This window comes from Nicotiana attenuata, unplaced genomic scaffold (assembly GCF_001879085.1).
Source record: "Nicotiana attenuata strain UT unplaced genomic scaffold, NIATTr2, whole genome shotgun sequence".
Taxonomy (NCBI): domain Eukaryota; kingdom Viridiplantae; phylum Streptophyta; class Magnoliopsida; order Solanales; family Solanaceae; genus Nicotiana; species Nicotiana attenuata.
In genome coordinates this window covers 247,165-263,642 of record NW_017671386.1, presented here as the reverse complement: position 1 = coordinate 263,642, position 16,478 = coordinate 247,165, and positions in this window count along the sequence as shown.

The following is a 16,478-nucleotide window of genomic DNA, read 5'->3' as shown; positions in this document are numbered from 1 at the left end:
AAGTACGAGATACACACATGCTACTGAGGAATCAAATGAAGAAGAAATGCAGTCGAATCTGGATTTAGTAGAGGAAAGGAGAGAAGCATCCTTAATAAGGATGGCGGCTCAAAAATAGATAATTGAGCGATTTACAACAGGAAAGCAAATCTAAGGTACTTCAAGATTGGGGACATCATCCTCGAAAAGGTGTTTCGATCAACGAAAGCGGCTAATGCGGGAAAGTTAAGTCCAAATTGGGAAGGACCTTATAGTGTTCGAGGCATCACTGGAAAGGGAGCATATGAGTTGGAGACAATGGATGGGAGCATACTACTATCAAACTGGAGCGCTGTTCATTTGAAGAAGTATTACTTCAAGATAAAGGAAGTACCTATGGTCAGGTATCACTCATATATAATTTTATTTTGTTCTTTTGAATTTAATAACAATTTTAGATGATAGGCAAAAATTTAGCCCGTACAAAATGATGATATTAGACCCGAAAGTCACGCAGAATACTGAATTATTTCCGGTCTAGGTTATAACTTTTCTGATGGAAAGAAAGGGTTAAGCAGTCATCATCCAAAACGTATATCTCCGAGTCCTGTGTGTATTTTCCTTTTTCAGGAATGGACCAAAAAGAAGGGCAGTCCAGTGTTCGAGATTTCATACTTCAAAGCTCTAACACTGGGGGGACTATACATATAGACAAAGAAGCAAAAGAGCCAAAAATCAAGCCTAAATCAAAAACCTTGAAGCAACCTTGAGAAGGTGTGAACTTGTACGAAGAATACAAGACACGTTCCAAGTTCCTATGAGTTTTTAGATTAAGGCCAAAATTTAGTCACGGGATAATAAACCCGATTTTGTATCTAAAAATCTGCTACAAAGAAAGCCGTTGTGAAAGTGTTGTACGAATAATAGAGAAAATCATGTACGAAATTTATTTGACAGTCTAAAGCATGAAACTTCCTCAAATTGTTTCCTATTTATCTATTTCGTCTTTCATATATTTACACCAATATGAACATGAGACATCATCTTCATTAGTGTCGTTTTCATAAAAGGGCCCTCTTATATAAAAACTCGTGTTTATCAAAGTCACAGATTAATAGAGCATTTTTAAATGCAAAAAGCTCAATATCAAAGAGAAAAAAATCTCAAGTGTCAAAGAGAAAAGTAAACGATAAAAGTAACCAAAACACATATACTAAACTTTGGGAAAAAACATAGGTATTCATTTGTTACTAAACCCCAAAACAAGATAGGGGTAGCGTAAAAACAACCTTCCCCAAAAAATAATAAACTTCCAAAAAGTGAACAAACAAAAAAACTAAGGAGCATCATCTATAGGAGCATAACCAACGGGAGAAGAAGGGTTAACTTGAGAAGAAGAGGCATGAACATCAACCTCACCAGGAACGAGTCCATTTCCATAACATGCGGGATCTTCAGGTGAAGAAAAGCTTTGAAGTTGCTGAGTCATATCAATTGCTTCTTTAGCCTTAGCAATCTCAGCATCAAGATCAAAACCCTCCTGGTTGGCTTCCATTAGAGTCTCAAGACGAGTGTTTAAAAAAGCCCAGCTCACATCCAATGAATGTTTATCCTCGAGAGTCTCATAGTCCTTCTCCCACTGGTCAATCTTACCTCTCAGCTTTTCTTTTTCTACTTCAGAGGCATCACAAGATGTCTTCAAATGAGCGAGAGAACTTTCCAAGAACTGAATCTTATTGTTAGAGGTACGGAGATCTTCTTGAGCTTGAGTAAGTGATTGAACCAATTCTCCTGCATAAACCTCTTTTTGATTAAGGAGTTCCTTCAAACTCCTTATCTACTCAGTTGCCTTGGAAAGCTGATCACCGAAAGAAAATTCAAGTATATCTTTTTCCTTTTCAACTTGGCTAGAAGAAGCTTTTTCAACTGCTAATTCAGCAGCAATCATCTTCATTTGTTGTTTCAAAGCATTCTTTTCTTTTGCCATAACTTCTTTCTCAAGTTGTAAACCTTCAAATTGTTCCTTCCAGTTGTCATCTTTCAGTGCAAAAGTCTACAAATTACTGCCCCACTTAAGAAATCCTTTTCATAAGCTCTGTGCCAATCAAGTTGATCTGCGAAAAAATAGGAAGATTTATAAATAAGAAAGAGAAAAGAAAGGAAGTATAGTTAAGATTGTACCTTCAAAGAAGAATGAACGATATCATTCATCCAAGTCAATGAGCTATGGCTTTGTAACTTCTTCTTCTCTACTGGGCCAATCAAGGGCATCAACCATACATCAACTTGACCCGATTTTCTTAGTAGACTCCCATCTTCGGGAACCTCAACAACAACTCTTTTCATTGTCATCCCGCTGGTAGAGGGTCCAGTCTCTACGTGGGAAGCAACCAAGGGAATAGCAGACAAAGTGGACTTAGCCACGGGAGTAATAGCAGGAGAAGCAACAGGTAAAGACACCGTCGGGGGGGGGGGGGGATGAAAACTGAAGCTGGAAGGATATCAAGAAGCAAACCCTCGGAAATAGGCCCAGAATATTGTTCACCCTCGAAGCCATGAGCAAACAATCTATCAACAACATCATCATCAGAAACCACTAAAGGAGCACTCTCTAGCTCATCCAAGAGTCTAAAAAGGACTGAACTTGTTGGAGGATCCTGGGAAGGAGTAGCTTAATCATCAGAAATTACGCGCCTCCTGACTCGTGGTCTTCACACTAAAGAACCCTCCTTTGTCTCTTCTTCACTCTCAGAGCCACGAGCTTCATCGATTTTCCTTTTAGAAGAATAAGCACTTAAAATTATTTCCTGAGCAAGACTCAAAGAAAGCCTGATTGAGGGAACATACGCGGGACTAATGCCACGAATGAAAAATCCTAAAAAAGGGGCAAAACAAAAACTCTTAAACCAACAAGGAAGAGGAGAGGAAAGATAGTAAGTAAAGGAAGTACCGTGCATCTTCACTTTCCAGCCAACTCTCTATGAAAGGTATTTCCAAGATCTTTTCTCCATATGGGCAATAGTTAGTAGTTTATCTACCCAAGCACGAAAACTGAGAATTTCCTCAAAAAATCTATGTTTGCTAAAAAAGAAAGCACGTGATCACATGATTTTTTTAAAAAAAAAATGAAAAAAAGAAAGGGGAAAACTTACGTGCAAAATTCCAATTTTCCTAAAAAGACATGTTTTCTTCACCTACTAGAGCACTAGTGGGAACAACAACAAAACGAGCATACCAACCACGGTCCCTATAGTAACGACCCGACCAGTCGTTTTGAGCATTTACACTTTGCTCGGTTGTTTGAGGGCATGAGTAGCTCCTGATGTATTATGACTTATGTGAATCATCGGTTTTGGTTTTCAGGTTATTCAGAATTTATTTGGAGGAATGATTCTCAACTAGAAGCTTTAAATTTGAAAGTTTTGACTAGGTGATGACATCAAAATACACTACTAAAAGTAAATGGACACGGTCGCGTGCAATATAATTTACCCAACTATGAGTCGGGGTCGAATCCCTCAGAGAACAATATGTAGGCGATTAGGGATGTAAGAGAATTATCACTTATTATGCAATGCCAAACACTTAGAATTGATTTGAGAAAATATTTATACCTAAATGCGGAAACCTAAACTAACCTAGAAAGCAAGTAAAATGATCAATGGCTACAAGTATGGTTGCATCGGGAATTACACTCAAGTAAAGATCCAATGTATTTCATGATTTAACAAATATGAGTGAGTTTATGTTAATTAACCACGGATAATAATTCTTAATTTGCTTCTTCCGAAGACTAACAAGACTTCCTAATTGAATTATACAATTAGGAGATCAAGCACACCCGGATATGGCTACAAGTAGTTCAATCCTATCCCTAGGTAGAATCTATAAAATGAGGATTAAAGCCTCAAGTTCTTGTTAATTAATCTTTCCCAACCCCAAATTATCTTTTCCAAAACTAATTCGGAGTTAATGGGCGAGTCCTAGGGTTAACTAATCCCTTTGGAAACATTAAGGAACAAGAATAATTAAAGAAACAACAACTCACTTCATAAATAAATGAAAATCATTCAATACATTAGCACAACAAGGTATTTAATCCACACTTTAAATATGAATATTCCCATAAACAAGATTCAAGTGTTGGAAATAAATACTACACACTTAAATATTCAATATAAAGAAGGGAAATGAAGAAATAAACATAAATGGGTAAGAAATCCTTAATCACAAGCTTGAAATCTTCAAAACCCAAGTGTGTGTGCAAACCCTAGCTTCCAAAACTTGTTCTCCCTCTCTCTAAGAACTGAAAAATAAGCCAAAGATTTTTTAAAGATCTGCTTGGTCGTGTATAAAAATGGTTTGGGGATAAGAAAGTGAAATGTCAAAACTGCCCAGAACTGCCCAGAAAATACGCTATGCATTCGCAATTGTAGGATTGCGTTTGGGTTAAATAATTTCTCCAAGCTATGCGATCGCGTACACTGTCTTGCATTCGCATAGCTCAGTTGACCAGCCGCTGACCAGGCTCCCTTCTTCGCGATCGCACTTCTTTACCCGCGTTCGCATTGTTTTGCTTTTGTTAACTTCTGCTATCGCATACCGTTCCCTGCGATCACATAGTGTAATCACTGGCAGTGGTCCATTTTCTCTTTTTAGCACTTTTTGACTTGTTTTCTTCTATATCTTCTCTATATCATATGATACCTGAAATATGCCAATAAACCTCAGAAAATGCTTTAACTTCTCATTAAAATCATACAAAACCCTAAGTATTAAGGAGAGGTAACTTGGTAAAATACCAACTTATCAAACCCCCAAACTTAAGCTATTGCTTGTCCTCAAGCAATTCAAAGACTAAGAACATCCTTCACTAAAATTATCAATTAAGCTCAATGGCATACCAAACATCATTTCAAGTCAAGAAGGATCAATTTAAGCACAATCTAATGACTTCGGTTGGTAACAACAATTAATGCAAGGCATATGAATCACCAATTTTTTACATATTTTATTTCAAATCAAGTGCTCAAACACTATATTAATCAAAGTAGCAACCAAGTCATGACACTAAAGATTCAAAATTTGCGTCTCTATCACATTTGTTTTCGCTTGCTCATTCCTCCCAATTGAAAATGGGATTAAATTCATAACTCAAATCTCTTGTGCCCTCACACTTTTTAAGAGAGAATCCCAAACTCATAAATTGTAATTCAAAACATAAATGGGATGTCAAATGGAATGACTCAACTCTCTCTCACACAAAGATATTCAAATGCACACAAGTAGTACCATAGGCTCGCCCTTCATGTATTTCTCCACTAATGTAGACATACTCGGTTCAAAATCAATTAGGACTTAAAGGGTTGTAGTTTAGGCTTTTGGTTAAGATAAGGCACAATTTTGGGTAAGAGTGACTCAAAACCTTCCTAAGCACTACACTTTTTCAACAATCAAAGTCCACTTCCTTCAAGAATGTTTCCACCCTTTCTTCTCTCTCTATTTCTTTTTTTAATATATATATATATATATATATATATATATATATATATATATATATATATATATATATATATATATATATAACACCTAGTCTTCAATTTATTCATACTTCCTTATTTTGTTTTTCATTTCATCATCATTAACACTTTTTACTTTTTGAGAAACCTCCATATCACAACTTTTCCAACCTCTACCCCCAAACTTAGGCTTTAAGCCTATATTCCTACTTTGTATTACTTAGGGATGTATGGTTCCACAAGAACAACAATAAGATGATAGCTTGTAACATGGTTGTCAAAGAAAAATTAAAAAGGCTCAAAAGGATTGACTAGGGAAAATATTCACGAGTAGGGAGTTTAGGCACGATAATGGTACAAGGAAGGCCTAATATCATTTTTCAAACCAAGTTAATCTAGGATTTCGCCTTGAAGCACATTCCGGGCAAGTTCTAGACTACAAATGATGCAAAAGAACTTTCACAATTAAAGCTCACCACAAATGGCACATGAAAACTCAAATGGAATACAAATCCAAAATTCAATTGAAACCAATGAATCTCAAGGAAGTCACATGTAGCCTAAGAATGTATTTAGTGAATCAAAGAGCTAAAATTAGAATCTAAAAGTCACAACAAGGAGTTATCACTTCAATCATTGTTTATTTTAAAGATCAAAACTTCATATGCCAAAGTTTAAATTATGTTGGTACCAAACTAGCCACATATTGGTTTATGGACAAAAGATTACAACCAATAACCACTTTATTCACAACTAGCTACTAAATTAATAAAAAAAATATTCACTTTCTAAAAAAAATAATAAAGAAAAACTAAACAAGACTAATCCCTTAAGAAAGTTGTCACGCCATCCATCATAGAAAAAAGTCATCCAGTTCAACACAAATAAATTCCTTGTAAAAGAACCGCGGTAAAAAGAAAAACCAAGGAGTTTAACTAATACTACTATATATAAAAAAAAAATAGAAACCAAAATAAACACAAATGAAAAAAAAAGAAAAATAAAAGAGCCAATAAGAAAATGCTAAATGTTACTAATAAACTAACAATATTAACCAATCCACATAAGTTCACAAAAAAAAAAAATATGGTCATGCTCCACATAATGCTCTACCACATATCATGCTCCACATAATGCTCTACCACATATATAAAATATGAGCCACCCCAACCTAAAGTGTTGCACTGTCCTCAATGCAACTAATGAAAATAAGAGAAAATGAAGGAGGTGCTCCCTGGAACTGCATCACTCGGAGCTGGAGGTGGTGGGAAATTTGAGCTCCAAATCCTCCTCATCATCATCCTCAGAATCCTGTGAGCCACATAGTGCACTCAGCTTGTGCATCATCCTCGACAGAAACATGCTTTTCTTCTTCTCATGCTCCTTGAACTTCATCTGTCGCCTTTTAACTTTTCCTTGTCTCCAGCTCATGTCTTCTAATCTGCTTTTGATTGCCTTTTGCTCCAGCACTACATCATCCAAGGTCGTTGGCTTCTTGCTAGACCTAGTCGAAGTGCCCTCACCAGATGGACCAGAGGGAAGACCCGCGACAAGCTGTCGAATATGAGCATCAACACCATAGATCTGATGGGAAATGTGGCGCATAGTGGGGGTCCATAAGGAAGTGGAGTCATGGGGTCATGTGATCCTGCTGTAGCTGTGGAGGCACTACCGTATCCCTCGGCGGGCTCATCAAACTGCCCAAATGAAGGAGATAGCACATCAATCCTTCTCTTCTTCTTCTTCTTGCCAGTTGGCCCTTTTCGAAGCAATGGAGAGATTGCTACGGCAGGGTCCTTCTCAACATCAGTCAGGCTCGGTAGCACATCAGCAACATAGCACAACTGAGTGATCAATGAGGGAAAGAATAGGCTTCTAGACCTTCCATTGCATGCTTCCTCAATTTCACTCACGATGTGCTGGCCCACGTTCACTGGCAAGCCATCCATAATGCCAGCAATCATCAATGCCTTCTCAGGCGTCACTTCAGTCTCATTTCTAGATGGCACAATCCTGGCACAGATAATGGATAGCCAAAGCTTGGCTTCCACAGTGAAATCATAAGAATCACCCCCTTTATGTATTCTTTCCCAATTCGGTTGCACCCCGTCATGAAGCTTTTCCACCAACCATTGTGTTCCTCTCTCTCTTCCTCTGGCTCTGTATATCTCATTGTCAGCATTGGGAAGCCTGTAGTGTGCATTTATTACCTCGGGGCCAAAGTCAACACGCTTGCCCCTGACAAAAGTGAATACATCCCCCTGGAAATTAGTCTTCAAGGCGTTGGCATAAAACTCTCAAACTATTGTGTAGTTCGCTTTGATTGGTTCAGGAGCAAAGCATATCCATCCACTGTCGGTCAGTCTTTGGAAAAAATTTCGGCATCTTAGCCTCAAGGTTGTCCAAGCGGATGCCCCGTTCTTTGACAATGCTCTTTGACATGAGTTTTCATAATTCCTTTCACACTCAGCCGCCATGAATCTCGTTGCATCAAAATACTCTTCTTCCATAGCTGGGGCACATATTCTTGCACATTTTGAACATTTTCAATATTTTTCGAGGCCATTTTATACACAAAGTACCTACAAATGGAGACCAAATGTTAACCGCATGAACGAGTACTTTATACACTTTATTATAATGCACTCAGGCCAAAAAACAGATCAGAAAGCATCAGGGAAAAATTCTACAGAGCTACTATTTTGGACTGCTGAAGCTGAAGCTATGCGATCGCATAGATACACATGCGATCGCAAAGGGCATTTTTTGTTCTCAGAACTGAAAGCATTGCGATCGCGGAATAGCCAATGCGATCGCATATCCACAGTGCACAAATTAGACCTATGCGATTGCGGAACAGTCAACGCGATCGCAAAGGTCTCCTGCCTCGCCCAGTTGAAGTTCTTTTGGGCATTTTCCCAAACACATGATGGGCATCAGGTTTTCATAGCAATTTCAGAGAGATTATACACAAATCTAACCCCAAATTTTTCAACAATTAAGAACTCACTCTCTCAATCAACTTTACCCAGCAAGCAAGCACACATTCAAGCACAATATTCACAGCAAATACTCTAAAATTTCAGCCCAAGACATGAAGTAGAGAAGAAGAAGAGGAGAAAATGGCTGTTCATTCGCCTTTGGAGCACCAAGAATGGACTTTAAGAGAGATTAGAGTAACGAAGCACATACCTTTGAGATTATGGGCATCAGGTTTTCATAGCAATTTCAGAGAGATTATACACAAATCTAACCCCAAATTTTTTAACAATTAAGAACTCACTCTCTCAATCAACTTTACCCAGCAAGCAAGCACACATTCAAGCACAATATTCACAGCAAATACTCTAAAATTTCAGCCCAAGACATGAAGTAGAGAAGAAGAAGAGGAGAAAATGGCTGTTCATTCACCTTTGGAGCACCAAGAATGGACTTTAAGAGAGATTAGAGTAACGAAGCACATACCTTTGAGATTAAACTTGATTATTGAGATGGAATTGAAGAGAGGAAACCCTTGAGATGATTTTTGAGGGCCAGGGGTGAGTGAGTTCATTTTGGGCAGAAGAGTAGGCTATTTTTGATATCCAGTGTTTAAAGTTATTGTGACTTACGTGGACATACGCGATCGCGAGGGCACAACTGCGATTGCATAGTGCAAATTGTCTTGAAAATTTGCGATGTCTTTTGCATTTATGCGATCGCATAGTGCAACAGTGTGCTGCACTGCAATTTTGCACCAGCTACTGGTTTTTGGCTTCCCGATCACCCCGACCTGCTCAAATCAACTCCAAAAATTTTAAAACTTGGCAGATTGGTTAGAAACAATATAAGAAGCTATTCTAAAAAAGAAAATTTCAAAATTGACCAAAAAATTTAAAAAAATGATGGGTTGCCTCCCACCAAGCGCCGCATTTAATGTCGTGGCACGATGCAAAACAACTTTACCACTTTTCTCGCCACTTGGACGATGTGAATTGGGCACCCAACTTGGAATCAAGCTTGTGACCACGAGCAGTGGGGGGTGGTAAGTCGATGATCAAGCCAAACCTTAAATTCTTCATTTTGCACTTCTTGGCTTTCATGTGAGGAATGTCATTTTGCCTTCTTGTTCCCTCAAATTGTAAGATGTATGGTTGTTGTAGTTCCTCCTCGCAATCCCTCATTGACTCGTGTAGTTCAGTTCCCATATCACCACACTGTTGAAAAATGTTTGGAATGTGACATCAACCCTCCAAATTGTAATTCTTCCCGGATTTTGACATCCTTTTTTTCCCCCGAACTAGAGTCAATTTCAACAAAAGTTTCATCGGATGACTCTAATTCCATATTTTTCTTGGCATCACTAACACTCATGGAGTCGGTAGGCGGATGTTCAACTCTTGATTCCTCAAAGTAGAGCTCACTTTCTTCCTCGAAATCGAACTCTTCTTGACTTCCTTCCACATTCTCAAGTTGGTGGGCATAGTGAGCCTCAACCAATATTTTCCTTTGATCTTCCAAAGTGCGGATATGTTCATCACTGTTAGCCAAACCTTGTTTCAATTCCTCGAGTGCAAAGTTGTGCTTCTCCTCATTTGCAAGAATGGTCTCCAACATGAGCATTATCTTCCCATTTTGAGAATTTGAGAGTTCCTCTTGGTTTTGATCAAGTGCCAAGGAAGGATTTTCGGTTCCCACATCTAAGAAAAATTCTTGGCTATCATTAACTTCCGAGGATTTTTGGACCTCTAAAGCTTCAAGCATTTCTCCCATTTGTGAGTGCAACCTTTGAAGTGCCAAGTCGTTTTGGAGACTATTTTCCAAAAGCTCCTCCAAGGCACTTTGTTCTTTGTTTCCTCCTTCAATTAGGCATTCAAACATGAGCTTGAACTCTCCATTTTGACCATGCTCAACTTCTTCCACTTCTATAGCCCTATAATTTTCATCACAAAAAGTAGAATCATCATAGCGGGGGATTGGGGAAGGGAAGGACAAATAAGCACAATACTCCCAATGACCATTTTGACAACCACACTTATCACAAATACTCAACTCATGGGTTTGAAATTGTGCGCACAATCCACCTCCTGGAGAATTTAAGCAATTTTGCCATGAGTGTGGTTCTCCACAATAAGGGCAAGGGTCATCAAAGTATGAACAGCTACCATCCGACCAATTTTCATTAAATGATGCCATTTTTCAAAACTAAGAAAGTAAACAAGAAACAAACAAGAAAAATAGACCAAGGTATGAAAAATTAATTACACAAATATTCACAAGTTTGGACCAAAGCACTTACGCTTATTTCTCAAACAACCTAAATTACGCCAAAGTGTTCCCCGGCAACGGCGCCAATTTTGATGACGTCCAAATCCACTACTAATAAGTAAATGGACACGGTCGCATGCAGTATAATTTACCCAACTATGAGTCGAGGTCAAATCCCTCAGAGAACAATATGTAGGCGATTAGGAATGTAAGAGAATTATCACTTATTATGCAATGCTAAACACTTAGAATTGATTTGAGAAAATATTTATACCTAAATGCGAAAATAAACTAACCTAGAAAGCAAGTAAAATGATTAATGGCTACAAGTATGGTTGCATGGGAAATTACACTCAAGTAACGATCCAATGTATTTCATGATTTAACAAATATGAGCGAGTTTATGTTAATTAGCCACGGATAATAATTCTTAATTAGCTTCTTCCGAAGACTAACAAGACTTCCTAATTGAATTATCCCTAAAACAATTAGGAGATTAAGCACACCCGGATATGGCTACAAGTAGTTCAATCCTATCCCTAGGTAGAATCTATAAAATGAGGGTTAAAGCCTCAAGTTCTTGTTAATTAATCTTTTCCAACCCCAAATTATCTTTTTCAAAATTAATTCGGAGTTAATGGGCGAGTCCTAGGGTTAGCTAATCCCTTTGGAAACATTAAGGAACAAGAATAATTAAAGAAACAACAACTCACTTCATAAATAAATGAAAATCATTCAATACATTAGCACAACAAGGTATTTAATCCACACTTTAAATATGAATATTCCCATAAACAATATTCAAGTGTTGGAAATAAATACTACACACTTAAATATTCAATACAAAGCAAGGAAATAAAAAAATAAACATAAATGGGTAAGAAATTCTTAACCACAAGCTTGAAATCTTCAAAACCCAAGTGTGTGTGCAAACCCTAGCTTCCAAAACTTGTTCTCCCTCTCTCTAAGAACTGAAAAATAAGCCAAAGATTTTTCAAAGATCTGCTAGGTCGTGTATAAAAATGGTTTGGGGATAAGAAAGTCAAATGTCAAAACTGCCCAAAACTGCCCAGAAAATACGCTATGCGTTCGCAATTGTAGGATTGCGTTCGCGTTATATGATTTCTCCAAGCTATGCGATCGCGTACACTGTCTTGCGTTCGCATAGCTCAGTTGACCAACCGCTGATAGGCTCCCTTCTGCGCGATCGCACTTCTTTTACCCGCGTTCGCATTGTTTTGCTTTTGTTAACTTCTGTGATCGCATACCGTTCCCTGCGATTGCATAGTGTAATCACTGGCAGTGGTCCATTTTTCTCTTTTTAGCACTTTTTGACTTGTTTTCTTCTATATCTTCTCCAAATCATATGATACCTGAAATATGCCAATAAACCTCAGAAAATGCCTTAACTTCTCGTTAAAATCATACAAAACCCTAAGTATTAAGGAGAGATAAGTTGGTAAAATACCAACTTATTACGAGGTATGGATTTTTGATATTTGACCTCGGATTGGATTTTTAATGGTTCCATTAGCTTCATTGGGTTATTTTGGACTTTGGAGCACGTCCGGATCGTGATTTGGAGGTCTGTAGTAGAATTTGACTTGAAATGGTGAAAGCTGGAATTTTAAAAAGTTTGACCGGGAGTAGACTATTTGATATCGGGGTCGTATTTTGATTCCGAAAGTTGGAGCAGGTCTGTAATGTCATATGTGACCTGTGTGCAAAATTTGAGGTCAATCGGAAGTGATTTGATAGGTTTCAGCATCAATTGTGGAAGTTTGTAGTCTTAAGTTCATTGATTTTGAATTGAGGTGTGATTCGTCATTTACATGTTGTTATGTGTGTTTTGAGGTCTCGAGTAGGTTCGTATTATGATATGGGACTTTTTGGTATGTCAGAACAGGGTCCCGAGGGTCTCGGGTGAGTTTCGAATAGGTTTGAGTTGTGTTGCACTCGTTTTTGATGTTTCGACGCTGTTTCTTCAAGCATAAATGGTGTTACATTAATAAAATGAAATCCGATTTCTGTTTTTATCGAAGCATTAGATACGTATCGTAATTACGAAGCCATACCAAAAAGAATCGTCGAATTTGGACATCGTATGCGGATTTCATGGTTATTTTACTAAGAATTGAGTTGCAAGATTTTTCAGATTAATTACAAAATTGCCACTGAGTTCGTATTTAAAAATCTGCACTATTTCCAAATATTGAGACTAACATATCTCCTTCAATATAAGATCAAATGGAGTGATCAAGAGCCTAACTTGACTAAAATTTCACAAGGAATCCATTGGAGGCATCAAAAGTGAGTTTCGAGATTGTTTGGCTCGATAAACGAGGCACAACAACTGGCAGAAAAATATATAAAATAAGGGTTTTTTCATTTGGTCATATTTTGAGTTGGGAATCCCCTATTTGGGCAATTTTGGAGGCAATTTTCACCATATGGATTGGGTTTCGAGCCGTTCGGAGGTCGAAACGCGCGAGATGGCATTGTTGGAGCATCGCTTGGCTTGCTCGGTATTGGAATTGGCTTGTTCGGGGTAAGTAACTCTTCTAAACTTAGTGCTGAGGGTACGAAACCCCAAATTGCGTGCTACGTGATTGATGATGAGGTGACGCACATGCTAGGTGACGGGCGTGTGGTCATGCACCATGTGAATGGTGACTCCGTTGTTTTGATGGCACTGTTTAGTGGCCCAATTTAGTTGATATTTGTGTTCTCACCATGTGATTAAGTAACTGAGCTATCAATCATGCTAGATATCATGTTTAGGCTTTATGCTGATATCGTTAGGACCCATAGTGGTCGTTTCTTACTATCATCTCACTGATTTCATCGTTATTTCGTACTCAGTCATATTCATGCATTCATATCATATCTCAGTCTCAGTTGTTGTCTATTGATATATCATATAATTGTTGTCGGGCTAGTTTCATGACACTCTGAGCTTGTGAGTGAGACTAGAGAGATTGATTACTGAGTGAGGTCGAGGGCCTGAGTGAGAGTGATATTATAGGGTCGGGCTGCACGTCGCAATATGTTATAATGATTACATTTAATGGGATCGGACTGCACGCCGCACCGATATAGCACTTGGGCTGAAGGTGACCCTCCGGAGTCTGCACATCCCCAGTGAGCGCAATCGACTATGTATATATATATATATATATATATATATATATATATATATATATATATATATATATATATATATATATATATATATGGATCGGGTTGCATGCTGCAATGAGCCTTATGGCTATATATATATGGATCGGGTTACACGCCGCAACGAGCCTTGTGGCTATATATATGTGGATCGGGTTACACGCCCCAACGAGTATTGTAAAGTGCTTAGTGATTGAGTGTGCTGAGTATTGAGCACGGTAAGAGATAATGCGATGCAATGAGGTCGAGTACTCTGAGAGTGTGAGTACATGAGTTTATCACTGAGAGGCATTGCATTTGACATGCATACTTGAGATACATGCATAAAGATGCATTTCCTTTTGCTGCCCGATTTCGGTGACATTCATGATTTTACTTATATCTTGACATGTAGGCATTGAGATATATTTTCCTCATGCTATCTGAAAATGAAACATTTACTAATGAAGGGTTTTTGGGAAAAATTTCAATTTTCAAACTTACTCATATTTTTGACGATTTCGGTAAAGGATTTGGGTTTTCACTGTTATACTTGAAAAGTGGAACTATTTTCAAAAATTATGAATAAGCTGAGCATTTTGAATTTCGAGTTATTTCTTTTATTATTTGTTTTACGTTATTATGAACTGTTGTTGGCTATTGATGTTGGACCCGACCTTTGTTCCAGCTCGTCACTACTTTCAACCTAAGGTTAGGTTTGTTACTTACTAGTACATGGTGTCGGTTGTACTGATACTACACTTCTGCACATTGTATGCAGATGTTGGTTGTTGTTGTTGTTATTGTTGTGTTTGATGGTTGATGGATTTGAAGATGTACCTGCATTCCGGTTGTAGCTGCCTCTTGTTCATGGTAGCCGTAGATTTATGAAAACTCTATTTATGTATTTTTCACACAGAAGATGTATTTACTTCATATCAGCTTTGTAAATTCTATTCTTAGAAGCTCATAATTTGTACTATCAGTTCTTTGGAAGGTATAAGATTAAGATAATTCCTTTGTTTAATCATCTTTTAATATTATTGAAATTGGATATTTGTTAGTTGGCTTACCTAGTGGTTTGGGTTAGGTGCCATCACGACTAGTGTATTTTGGATCGTGACATTTTGGTATCAGAGCTCTAGGTTCATAGGTTCTACAAGTCATGAGCAAGTGTCTAGTAAAGTCTTGCGGATCGGTATGATGACGTCCATACCTATCTTCGAGAGGCTACATGACATTTACAATATACTTCCTATCTTTCTTTCCTTATCATGCGGCATTGATTCAACTTGAAGTATAATCCTTTGAACACCTTCCACGTATTCGTATACGCACATGAGCGCTCGGTATCAGCTGTGCATCGATGGGTTGTGATTCCTTGGATGAGGTGCGAGATGTGATTTTTGTGTGTTAATGATGGGCCAGTGTGGAGGACTTGAGGTCGGTTTTCGAGTGTAGCTTGAGCATAGAGGTGTTGATTGTATGAGCTTGTGCATTTGGATTTATATGTCCGATAATGTCCCTATTAGTGGAATTTTTGGTTGAATGGCTACGTGATGAGTATGATGTGTTTGCAAGTTGTGTTCATATGAGTTGGATTTGACGAGAAGAGTTTGCTTGCAATGTAAAAAGGACTATTGGGTGCGTGATTTCTACCTTGATGTGACGTATAGAATCGAGTTATGAGCACATTGGGGAATCTTTCATGTTGTTTAATTGGGGAACGAATTAGATTCTCTTGTCTTGTTGATGAGTTCAGAATAAGCAAGATTAAGTAATTTCATAGTAATTGTGACTGTGGAAGGGTATGGAAAGATGTCAGTTTGAGGCTAAGAAGGTGGGTTATCTCTTGCGGGTGTCCTAAGGTTGCGTGATCCCTATGTTATTTTGTAGCGAGTTCTGTTTTACTGGTGAATTATATGTGCTGCAATTTTGAGTTTGGATCGCTTATGAGAGTTGGCTTGACTGTTACAAGGGTGAACGCGAGATTTGTAGATGATTTGAGATGTTAGATGGTTTGTGTAATACGCGCTTATGGAGGATTTAGTTGAATCTCACTGCGGTATTATGGTTGTAATAAAGTATGGGCCTTGTGCATTATGGTGTGTTATGATCTATGGCTTTGAGCCAAGTGGGGGAGTCGGGTATTGATAAGTTGATTACACGGTTATGTGTTGTATTGGTTTCGAATTGAGGTATACATGTGAATGAGTTATGCCCTGTAGAGGGTGAGATCGAGGATGAATCGAGTAAGGGAATTTCTGGATATGGGTTTGTATACAGTAGAAATCGACGGCTCGATTTCACGAGCATCACGGCATCTCGAGGGCTTCCAGTGATTGACTCTGAGAATTCTCGATGGTCGATCTCGAGACAGTTCAACTTCGAGATGGTATAAGTAATGACCGGCCCCGAGATAATGTGAATTACCCGTCTCGGCGGATCAAGGTGGAGTTCCCAAGGCACGTGCATATGGCAGGTCAAGTCTAGTGGACTAGCCCTAAAGGTGAATCAAGGTATTAAATGGCTGTACCAGCCCCATATCTTTGTAATTAATGCGTTTGTACTATGTTG